Consider the following 12,747-nt stretch of genomic DNA (forward strand, 5'->3'; position numbering starts at 1 on the left):
CAGACTTACTTTCAGGAAAGGACGAGTTTTACCATTGGATAGATCGGTGCATATATAGTGTTGATATGGGTTATATGGGTCTATGCATATGTATGCTACAGCCAGCAATGGTAGGTTCAGGAGACCACACCATTCAGAGGGCACGGAGGTCTAGGAGCGTGCAGTGCGTGCACACCAGAGTGTTTCTGTCTTTGTACGATACTGTTAATTAAGTAACCCAGCCTGAATTTCCACCTCCATGCACATACATACACTGTGCGGATGCTAGCAACTTTAAAATAAATAAAAACCATGGGGTTCTACACCCTCGACCGTCGATCATCCCCAGGAGCGCGTTCCCCGCGAATGGGGAAATCCTCTACCACTGTACTCTATCAGTAACGAAAACTTAGGCACGAACAGGATTTGTTCCTGAACCAAAAAGAGCCACGTTTTCTGCACAAAACAATGGAAGATTGTAGTAAGAAGTGAACAGTATCTACGCTCATGCAACAATGATACAGGCATGTAATATGTAAAATAAACGTAAGACTTGCTCCTGTACACGCTTGTGCCGTGGACTGGTTTAGCCGTTTTGTTGGCGTTTGTGTAAGTCTCTTGTCCTCGCTTATAGCTGGTTACCCCTTGAATTAAAGCTGAAAGTCTGCACTTCAGTCACATGTTAATTGCTTCATTTCAAATCCACTGTGGTGGCGTACAGAGCAAAAATCATGAAAATTGTGTCACTGTCCAAATACTTATGGACCTAACTGTAGTTCAGAGGTCTGCTTACGTAGCTTTGTGGAAAGCAAGCTAAATTTTTGTCTTTTGAACCTTTTTTGAACCTCTCTTGGTGTTTTTCATTTGCCTTTGAAATGAGTCATACTCAGAACGTAGCTGGGAATTATAAACATTGTGCACTGTTTGTAAGAATCAGCTCTGCCCAGGGAGATTTGATTATGAAAAGTGGGATTACAAAGGAATGGATAAGTGGATACTCATGTTTTTTTGCTGGGTTTTTCTCTTAATTGAGAAATGTCTTTTAGCTTGATGCGTCAAAAATAGAACAAAGCGTATTTGAATTCACAGTATTGTTATACAGGCTTTTATGAAATAACTTCACTGACTTATTATGAGAATGTCACCGTGCAAACAGCTACCTCTCTAGGCTGTGGAGTCACGGTGGACTCGGTGCCCATTACTCAAAATAAATCAAATCACAAAATACCATTTTGGCGCACAAGTCATATTTTAATGCCTCTGTTCTAGCTTGCACTGTGCAGGGCAGAAAGCACAGACTGTAGAACACAGAATTTCTCAAAGTTTCCAGCCCCAGAGCACCTAAAGGTAGAGCCCAACCGATAAATCGGCGTGCCGATATGAGCTAAATGCAGACAAATCGGTATCGGCGTTTATAACGGCTGATAAATGACAATTAAAAACGAAACGGAGCGACTGAAGATGGATCCTTCAACCATGTTATGAGTGTTGTCGTTGCGTGGTTTGTCCACCAGAGGGCACATTGCAACTGTTGGCAACACACGTGTTTGGAACGCCACAAATCACAACAATCAGCTGACCCAAGCAGAGTAGCCCACGACGCAGTGTTCAGGCCTCTGTGTTCATGGTAAATTGATAATTGTCACTTGAAATACATTACTTAAATAAGAATAAATATCCCCCATCATTTCTCCTCTTAGCCTACACAAGCCTGATAACGTTCATGTCAGCCGTGCCTGGTTTTGCTGCAGTAACGTGAAAGCCGGTACCGTCGGTCAAACATCAAAACAAGCGCGTATGCTAAAACTGGTGCGATTAGAACACTAGATTGGAGAAATTCTAGCTAATCTTAGCTTTGAGGAAACAGCGATTTAATGTTAAAAAATAAAGCAAACGCTAACTGAAAACTATGAGAAGCTTAATAACGCTAATGAAAACATAACGAGCCATGCGTTACATAGCATAAAAAATAAGTTACGTGCGAAAGGGTTAAACAGTCATGTAGTATCAGATGCATTCAACAGCAGTGTTTACTCTAGCTCACTCTATCAGTTTACTGCATAGTTTAAGATGGCATAATTTTTTAAAACAGTTTTTGTATTTTTATACATTTGACTCTTATTTATGAAAACTTTAATATATACATTTTGTCGTGCTTTTGTTCAAAGTACTATTTATGACAATAAAACAAGTTTATTTTTAAACTGCATTATGACATGTTATCTTGGAGAGGATTCTTAAATAACTACACATAACAAATGTTCGGGAAAGTCTTTGTTTATGTTATGTTTCTGGAAAAAAAAGAATATCGGTCGATATATATCATTATCAGATTTTTAAATCCTCAAATATTGAAATCGGTATTAAAAATCCTATATCGGTCGGGCTCTACCTAAAGGGGTGGATGTGTGTTTGCTCAGATCAGTATGAATGGGATAGTGCAGATTTCATGTTTTGATGAAGTGGGCCAGAGCAGTTTGTCAGACTGCTGTGTGTATGTCACCATTGAGGATATGCTGTCCCTTACTTCCTGGCTGTGTTTCCTGTGGTCCTATGGCAGCTTAAATGCATTCTGGCTGCTCAGGTGGCTTTGTCTTCTGCTGGGCATTGCAGCAGATATATATGTGTGATATATGTGTGGGCTGTGCCCATGAGCACCGAGGCTCTAGATAAGAGTGTCTGCTAAATGCCAATAACGTGCAGGGATGTGATTTTTCCGGATCAATCTGGAATTCTGGATTTTCTGACCTAAAAATATGATCCACGAGAATCCATAGATCATGCAGATCCATAAAAAAAAAAAATTGGGTTTGGGGGGGGGGGGGGGTTATGAGCTGCTAGGCTACATATAGAAGTTACGCACGTGACGTCACAGTAGGTGGAGTCACTGTGGGTTACACCCACTGAGTGGCAGAAAGGCAGCGTTAGCGTTCAGCTTGAATGCCTCGAAAACACAAAAAAACACATCTGAAATGGGAAAGTGCTATTGTGCGATTGATTGTACAAATAGATTCAACAAGAAATCGGAGCTCTCTTTTTTCAGACTGCCGAAAGCTAAAGAAAAGAGAAGCAAATGAATCACTGCAATTCGCAGAAACAACTGGAATCCAGGCATTCAAGAACATGTTCTACATGAAAGGGAAGAATTTTTTTTTAATGTTAAATCGCTTTTTCTTCACAGCTAAAATTAGCTAGACTTTTTCCAATCTAGTTTTCTAATTGCACCGGTTTTAGCATATGTGCTAAACAGCTAATCACACCGGTGTGACCGTAAGTGCAAAAGGGTTAAAAGTTTCTACAAAATATGTTGAAATTTTGTTTATTAGCAGAGGTGGACACCCCGGCTTCTGAAAGTAAAAGTCCTGTAGTATTTGTTTTTTGAGGCCTTCTTTTGAATTGAGAGGTTGCATGTTGTGTGTTACTTCTGCTGAGCATATAAAATATAAAAAATATAAAACTAAATTAAAATGATTTTTTTTCTTCCAAATTAATTCTTGTTGTGGGTCATACCTTACCATCCATATGCTATAGTAGAGCCGTGACCAGTTTGGTCCTACGTGTTTGTAAGGACAGAATCTGGACCAGCACTATGGAGCAAACTTGTGGCCCTAGTACATTTCTGGAAAAGGTATGAAATGTCAGTGTGTGTGTGTTTGGGGGGGGGGGGGGGTGGAGACGCAGCCTCACCCGCACCTTGCTCTGTGCTCTGTATATTTTCCTGCTTTTTTCTCCTTTGCCAATCACATGCCTGAATGTGATGTAATGAAAGCTGTGGAGGACCTGCTGTGTTTTGTGATATGTGTGTGTAAGCTATCCTTGGGCACCAACGTGAAAAGTGCAAGTGTTTCGGTTTTTCCTCCTTTTTTCCCAGGGCGTTGTGCCATTATTAACCTCTCCTAAGCCTACATGTTTTACAACATACCATATACTGCGCCTATGCTGAAGTGCAGCACTGTGCTGCTCCGTATCCCTTTCTTCCAGCACGCACAGACTTTGCTTTACGCACTTTGCTCAGCCCACCATGTTCCCTGCGGCACCAGCCCAAGTCTTGGAGAAGGCCGTGCGCATCTCGCAACATTACTGGGACAACAGGGCAGTATCACACCAACATCGTAAGGATATTGTGTGTTCGCTAGTGTTAATGCTTCCCCAAACTGTGGCCTCCCTGCCAGAAATTGGCCCTTCCAGTCAAGCTGGGCGTGGGTGCAGCCAGGAGGGAGGTGGTGTCATGCAGGTGTGCGCCCGCATGTCTGGCCGGTCAATCCCAAAGGCACACCTGCCAACACTGGTCTCAAACTGATTTTCTGTTCTTTTACCTGGGTTTGCCTCCCCCAGCCAAAATCAACCTCCTGTGCTCCTTACTGTACCCATAATGCCCCTGCCCTTCTGTTCATCCTCACTGGTTGTCTTCACACTCATGCACTTCTGATGTGTTACAGTGCAAGTACCTTTTATGCAAATTACACAATAGCGCTTATGTGAATTATGCTGTTTGAAGTATTAACCTTCATCTACCTCCATTGTACTGACCTGTTTGTGCTGAAATGTGTAAATATAGTCAATAACGTTTGATATTGGATGTGGTGATAGGGCTGTGACGGTAATGATTTTTTCTTCCCGCGGTAATAAATCAACAAATTTACCAAGCCCCCCCCCCCCCCGGGGCCGCCCTCCGACCCCCGCGCAACATAAAAAGCCAACCCATAACGTTTGCACATGAACAACTTATTTATTTTTCTGCAAAATTCTCAGGAAAGCTGATTACAACTTAGAAAGTGATTGCAAACTCACAAATATTTTACATTTTAACATTTAACATTTTAATATTTTATTTTTTAATTCACATAGTTCGTAGGCTATACAGTAATGCCATCTGAAGCAGCAAGAAACAGGTAGGCTATATGTAGCTGCATTAAAAGTTTTAATTATTTTTCAAATCAAATGACAAATAAGAAGATGGTAAGGGAACATTAGGCTAATGGTTTTTAAACATACTACATAATTGAACATTCATGATGTCAGTAGGCTATCTACTACAATCACTACTTGTATAAAGTGCTGCAAAAAATCGAAATGTACTCATTCTTTATTTTACGGTCTTTTTATTTTACTTGGCAAACGCAGATGTGCTGAACGGCAAATTTCGTTTTAACCCTTTTGCGCGTACGGTCACACCGGTGTGATTAGCCGTTTATGCTAAAACTGGTGCGATTAGATCACTAGATTGGAGAAATTCTAGCTAATTTTAGCTTTGAGGAAACAGTGATTTAACTCTAAAAATGTAGCAAATGCTAACTGAAATCTATAAGAAACTTAATAATGCAAATGAAAACATAACGAACCATATAAGGTAACACACGCCCTACATACCATAACAAATAAGTTGCATGCGAAAGGGTTAAAATGAAATTTGCTGTTCAGCACATCTGCGTTTTCCACGCTTTTCCGTAATTCAGCCAGGTAAATATCCGCGCTGGAATTACGGAAGGAAGTTGCGGTCAAACTTGATATGATTAATTTGCGTTAAAACATTAATGCGTTAATGCTCGTTGGCGATTAATCTGGAAACTTTAACGCGTTAACATTGACAGCCCTAAAGTAAAAAAATAATTGCAGTGATGCGGTAATGAGCTCAACCCCGCGGTAGGCGTCTCATGACCGCGGTATTGCGATGATGCGGTTATCGTCACAGCCCTATGTGGTGAGTGAAGTTTTATTAATGAGGATCCTTGTTTTTTTTCATTTTCTAGCTTTATTAATAAGGGCTCATTCAATCAAATTCAACTGAAGCTGCTTGAGTGTGATGTAGTACCCATGTTAGGAATGTGTATATGTAGCGGAGCTGAAGTGATTAGCTCGTGTGAGTCCTGCGTAAAGCCTTAGGTAGCGGGTAGCAGGTAGCCGAGTGGTTGCAGCGGCTACGTCACTCCCTCTGAGACCTGGCTAAGTAGCGTTGTTGCCGACAGGCTAACGGCAATTTGCCTTTAGCTCAACTGGCAACGACGCTGGCTTTAAGGGGTTGGCAGCGAGCAGTAAGAACCTCAGTTCGAAACTCGCTCGCTCGCCGACCCACGTAACATCATATTAAACACACAACGCAAGATACCACCCGTTACATATACAGCTATTGGCTAAGGAGCCACACCTCCGAATAGCAGCACTTTAAATACAGGTCTCTGGCTGCTGGGTGGTGGTCAGCTGCTTTGTTTCTAGCTGCCCAGACTGGTATCTGGTTTAAAATAAATTTGTTTTCCTGAGTTTTACTCCTTCCTGCTGTTTCTGTGTGGTTGTCTGTCAAATTTCACCACCTGCTCCCTAAGGAACCCCGTCTGTGACGCTTTTAGGAACAGCTCATGCCTGTGTGAAGAGTCCTCTTCTCTTATATTAGTCACACCTACTTTACCCGGATGTGCTGCTCACTGTGGCAGAGGTGATGCATTTTGAGTACTCTCAATGTAATGCGGTTCCAGATGCAACCACACACCGTATAGCGCCACATGCCAACTTTCTTAATATCTGCGCACACTCTGATTGCAAACTAGCTGATTTCACTGCCGTTTGGCAAGGGTATTTTTTCACTTTAAAGACGGCACAGACCAAACACGCGGAGCGACAGGCTCTTTCAGCATGCAGCCTGGTGAACAAGTGTATGCTGATTCGGGGTCTGTGTAGAATTTGGAATTAACGGTTAATCCTTAGATCAGGGATCCCCAAACCACCATATGTGCACCAGATGTTTAGTGCCGCATGCGTTTTAATCCTGGCTGTTGGGTAGTGTGAACTCTGGGCCCCTGATGTTTAAATGGATTAAATCAGGCGCTTAACACAAGTAGGCCTAAATAATGTGAGCAGCATATGAATATGATGAGGATCCATCTGTGTGGCACCACATGCTGTCCATTAGCCCATTGTATTTTGGGGATCGAATATGCAGATTTTTTTTTTTTTTTAGCTTGCCAGGTAGTTTGAGGTTTGTACCAGCTGTGGCGTAATCGTGTCGGGGGGGGAAGAAGGAGACTGGTTCTTGCTTCTCCATGTACGGTTCAATATTGAAGGACTGAAGTTCCCTGTTAATTGTTGGCTGCCACTAGTGCTGGGTGGTATACCAGTTCATCTGGTATACCGGTTTTAATTTCCTGCACGGTATGAATTTTTCATATACCACCATACTGTAGCATAGCTGAAACAACAGCTGTAACGCTTCAACAGGCAGCAAATGAAATAATATTGTTTGCCGCTTGAAGCGCTACGGAGCGCTGTGCAGAGTGTATTGAGGGGGGACCTCTATTAACTATGCATACCCTTCTTACTAACGGTTATAACTTTATAACACAACAATCAATTTCCCACAACATACTCTCTTTAACAGGGCAAAACACCATGGCGCACAACAATTTGTGACACCATTTGCCGCTGGAGAGCTGGAAACAGGGGAAGTGGAAACACTACCTTTAAATCTATCATTACTTTCAACCTGCCCCCCTTTATCCTTCTTGATTAACAATAAAACAAATCATTCACAGAATAATTGACACCAATGGCGTAATTAGAATAAATGATTATTTTCGTGAAACAGCGCAGATTGTCTGTAGTTTGTGTGCTTGCGAAAGCTACACCATGAGATGTTTAATTAATTAATTAAACAAGGATGGCATTTATCGATTTAAATTACGTTAAATGATCATGACGCATCACATCTTTTGTGAGGTCTGTGTTCTAAACGTTATTGTTCATTGCACTCAACCAAACCTAAATGTGTAAACTTTAGCTCCATTTTGTAATTTGAATTTTGTAACACAAGAAAGCTATAATGTGAAACATCGAAGAGAAAACTTTGGGATTATTTGGCACTTATTTATTCAAAATGCCACCCTTGTTAATCTCATGCTGTAGCTTTCGCAAGAGGACACAAATTTCAGACAATCTGCGGTGTTTTACACTCATAACCATTTATTCTAATTACGCCATTGGTGTCGATTATTCTGTGAATTATTTGTTTTATTGTTAATCAAGGAGTGTAAAGGGGAACAGGTTGAAAGTAATGATAGATTTAAAGGTTTCTGAGTTTCTGTTTCCCCTGTTTCCAGCTCACTCGCCGCCACTGTGTAACACTAATAATTGTACATTTACAAAATTACACCGCCAAACGGCATACTGGGTACAGCTCGCTAGCTAGCCAGGTAGCATAACAGTCTGTTAACAGCTGGGAGAGGCTATGTCGCTACGGTAGATTAAAGAACAGAAAACATGGAGGATGAAGAAAATGAGACTGAAGCTGGAATATTTTATTTGTTAAATGGAGAACCAAGGGAATTGTCACTGATCAACAGCCATTTTAACACTTGACTACCTTGGCTTGAAGGATAACATATTGTGAATTAATACTAAGCTTGTTTCATACTTATGCAATAGAACGTTTGAGAAATACCTCTTTACTTAAACATTTTGAGTATTTTAGGTCGGTTAATGGTGTTTATAGAACTTAAAAGGAAACAATGTTAAAGTTGTTGGCATATCTTTTTTTAAGTTCTGTTTTTACTATGTTGCAGTTTGCACAATAAAAATTGTTTACATTCTGCAACCGTTTCATGCATACTGATTCCTTCATATATTGTGTCATTTTGTGGGGCCAAGCATACCCTATAGTAATCAAAGCCTTCATTATATACATGATGAAATTAAAATGTTTTTATGTTCGATGTACTCCTGACAGTAGAATAAGCCACAAACCTATATAAAGGCCCAGCCGTGTGAAGAAAAGAAGAAAAAAAAAAAACGTGATGCACCGTGGAACCGCCAGAATCTTAAAAAAATACCGTGATACAAATTTTTGGTCATACCGCCCAGCACTAGCTGCCACAGAGGAGTGCCTTATTTGCAGTGACTGGGGAACAGAGTTTGGTCAGGCTCTTGCTTTGTTATTAATGGCTGCATTCTTAAGATACAGGGTGGAGCCAGCACAGTAAACATTTCTAATTATGTAAAGTTAATAAACCAAATTTAGTGCCCATTGCTGTCTAATTAAACTGAGTCCACACCTGAAACGATTGTCACCATAACTGTTTGCTGGTGGAGTTCAGGCCTGATGTAGCAGGTTGGCGTGCATGTGTGTGTCTAAATAGATACTTGGAAGCTGCTGCACTACAGCTGGGGCGGGCTCTGTGTGTTTGAGCAGGGCAAAGATGGCCGAGTGTGTTGACTGCAGAGGCCGCCTGATTGGGACAGTGGAGTGTGGGTGGGCTTCTGCTGTGAGAGGTTTTTGCTTTTTGCACCCTCTCTCAAATTCAACAGGGCAGTGAGACAGAGGATGAGCCTAAGGAGGCAGGCTCCTTTTAAATGGTAATGGTTACCATTAGGTTAGATGGTAATGATCACGGCTGTAAACGATACCCAGAGAGGCCTCTCAGACCCATGCCAGGACCATAGGCAGTTCTGTACCCCTGGAATTCCCTTTTAGAACCGTGCACAAATCTGGCACCAAATAGTCACCCACAACAGTTGGTTGAAGACCGTTGCGGATTTTCCATGTTGTGTCAGTGCGGCGCGCTATCACCAACCTGTGAGTCCAGTTAACTGTCAGGGAGGCCAGTGGGGTTCAAGGGAACATGGTCACGCCGTCTGCAGAGGGGCCCAGTGGGCTGCCTCCCCTGACCAGGTGGGAGTAGAACCTTTGTGGTATTTACACCTCCATACATTACCTGCTGGCTCGCTCCCCTCCTCTATTTACAAGCTATCCTATCTGTCAGTCTGTATGTTTCCTCCTCACCTCCAGTCTGTAGGACTCAGAGCCTCTCCAACACTCTGTGCTACCAAGGTGGGGCTGCCAGCTGCAGAGGGGTGTGTCCCTTTCCTGGTGACAGCGCACCCACTGCTACTCAGGACTATGAGATTGTCCATGGGCTGTTTTTTCTTTGTTTTGTGTTTTAATGATGATTCCCCACCTTCAAAAATGGCATCTGAGGGAACAGAGCAAGATGAAACCCTCTTTCTCTTGCAGAGGAAAAATGTGTAATATAACTAGAAAACATGACAGAAACAAAATAAAAAATGCATGAAATGAAAGTATAGCAGTCTTGTTTAAGATTTTGTGCTGCACAGGGAATTGGAAGTGTAGCAGTTCCTCTTGTGCAAAATACTGTGCTGCACAGAGAAATGGAAGTATAGCTGTGCCTTTTGAGTAAAATGCTGTTTCTGTGTGGGTCAGACAGATTGGGGGGTTCCTGGTGTGCACACACTAGTGCTCATTCTTGTAGCTGCTGTCAGCAAACTGCCAAGCAGGATGGCACCATGGTGTAAGTGTTTGAGCTGCTGTGGAATGCTCCCTTTAGCTGGGGCTTTAGAAGCTCGCTGTTTTGCAAGCATAATCATTTATTCTAATTACACCATTGGTGTTGATTATTCTGTGAATTATTTGTTTTATTGTTAATCAAGGGGAACAGTTTGAAAGTAATGATAGATTTAAAGGTAGTGTTCGGGCTACACTGCTCACAGTACCACTCGGGGCTCCTGGTGCACCAGCTTGGCTCCACGTCTGCATCGAAAAAACTTAACTGGTGGTCGTTTCATGAGAAAAGCTGCTGGTTAGTATGGAGACATTGGTACAACCCTGTTGCTTTGAAGTTTCCCGTCTGCCTTTCACCCAAGTGGGTTTGCAAGTGATTTCTGACAAATTTCAGATATCTCTGCAAGTCATAGCAGTCCACATCTTCATATTTTTCTTCCATGTGAGGGATGAGGGAGACATTTCCCTGTCCTAGGTCATTGAGTCATCGCAGTTTGATAAACTGGAAGCCCTGCAAAGGTGTGCAGAGCCTGAGGGAAAGGTCAAAGTTTAGAGAACTATTGCATAGGACATAACTGGTTACTTTGGTTACTTTTAATTAGGGGTGGGCAATATTTCGAACATACTCGATGTGTTGCGGCTTGTTCTACATGGGAGGTAGTAAATGACTATCGTGAACATCAAGTACAAATTGTCACATAATTTTTTTAAGCCGCAGGGCGTTTCGCTTCTCTCATTCTCTCCTATGGCTCTCTCCTTCTCACCGACACAAAAAGAAAAAACTCACATACTTATGCCACACACACTTGCCCGCCAATCCAGACCACTCTCCTGGGTGAGTGTGCGTGACATATATAGGTGACAGATGTGTTTTTGTATCTGGAGGGAACAGGGAAAGAGCCTGTAGAGAGCGAAAGAAGTGAAGCGCCAAAGCGAGTTTATACATGTTCAGTTCAGAAACGGTAATAGAAGATGGAGGTGGACAAATTGGTTCCGAAAAGAAACAGCACTGGATCCATTGTCTGGCAGTGGTTTGGGTATAGCAAGGAAAAATTTGCAGCAAAACCATTGCCACAAAAAGTAGAAGTACCACAAATTTGTTTCACCATTTGAAATGCCACCCACTACAAAGCGAAGAATGCCTGAAACTCCGCATGTCCATATCTCCACCCACACCAAATAAAACGCCAAAACAACCAGCCCAGAAGCAAATGACTCTGGCACAACACTATCTGATTGGTTACATGTCACGAGTAATAGCCTATCAACACTGAAGGCTACTGTGCCACAGACGGGTAGCCAATGGTCATAATGTAGGTAGCCAATGGTCATAATAACGTAAGCTAATATTGAGTCTTGTAGAGCTAACTTGAATGCGATAGCGAACGTCAAAAGGTTCATTTGTTGATCCATAATTTAGCCAGCTGACTAGCAACAAAAATTGATAGGCTATAACGGTATTTCTTGCGCGTCACTTACCAGGGCTGGTCATACTCTCAGTCTCAACCCACGACTACTAGTAATGTTACTGAAGTGTGTCCTGAAGCTGTCTCTGACTCTGTTTCTTGTAGAGAGGTGCAGGATATTGTTGTTTGAGACTTTAGACATAATGGAACTGCATCTAAGGCCTGTGTTTATCCATACATGGACTCCATAGATGGTGTACAGTTGTCAGAGTTGAATAGTCACTTCTATTTCTGTTGTACATATTCAGCTATAGTAATCATTAGTAATGAAGTAGCCTTTGTTTTAAGATAATGTTGAAAAGTTCTCTTTTAATTAAACATATGCTTAAAGGCATTTCAACAAAGTTTTGTGTTGAAGTTTGTGTTATAAATTTTGACACCAAGATTTCCATTTTTACTGAAAATGTATTTTGGTTCCAAATATCGGTTATCGGTCTCCTTGATTACTAATAAATGGTATCGTATTGCCCCTGAAAAAAACCATATCAGTCAACCCCTAATGTTCTCATTGACTTCTGTGATAAGAAGACATTAGCATTAGATTTTTTTTTAATGGCGTGCATGGTGGGGGTTTGTTTGAGCACGGCCAGAAGCCATTGTTGGAGTTCATTTTCATCTGGGAGGAGTTAAAGGATGGGGACTTCCCTGTATGGTAGGCATCAGCGTGACAGAATATAAGGGATTTATAAGAAGGGGTTAATGATTTTCATATATAGGAGGAGCCAGATGTGGGAGGAGTCAATAGGAGTCTAGTGGTCACACTTTAGCTCTTGAGCAATGCTGAACCCAGGATTAGACTTACTGTTCTTACCAGTTAATAATAATTGGCACTGCAGTACTGCACAATTGTTCTGGTAGACTTTACAGCAGCCTTTTGCAAGGTGGTGTGAAACGAAACAAATAATCCATCAACAGCTTGCTTATGTTGCAGAGTGGGTCAATGGGCGTGCACAGCTGGAAATGGGTCAGCACTGGCTGTGAGCCTCAGACCACAGCTACCTATGGTATTAAGGGCAGGCA

General features: G+C 41.9%; 1 protein-coding gene across 5 annotated transcripts in view; it reads left to right on the plus strand.

Annotated features, from left to right (window-relative positions):
- Positions 1-12,747, plus strand: part of mark2b (MAP/microtubule affinity-regulating kinase 2b) — a 47,317-nt gene that overhangs the window by 1,088 nt on the left and 33,482 nt on the right. The window lies entirely within an intron of this gene.

Source organism: Megalops cyprinoides, chromosome 16, assembly GCF_013368585.1.
Source record: "Megalops cyprinoides isolate fMegCyp1 chromosome 16, fMegCyp1.pri, whole genome shotgun sequence".
NCBI classification, from domain to species: domain Eukaryota; kingdom Metazoa; phylum Chordata; class Actinopteri; order Elopiformes; family Megalopidae; genus Megalops; species Megalops cyprinoides.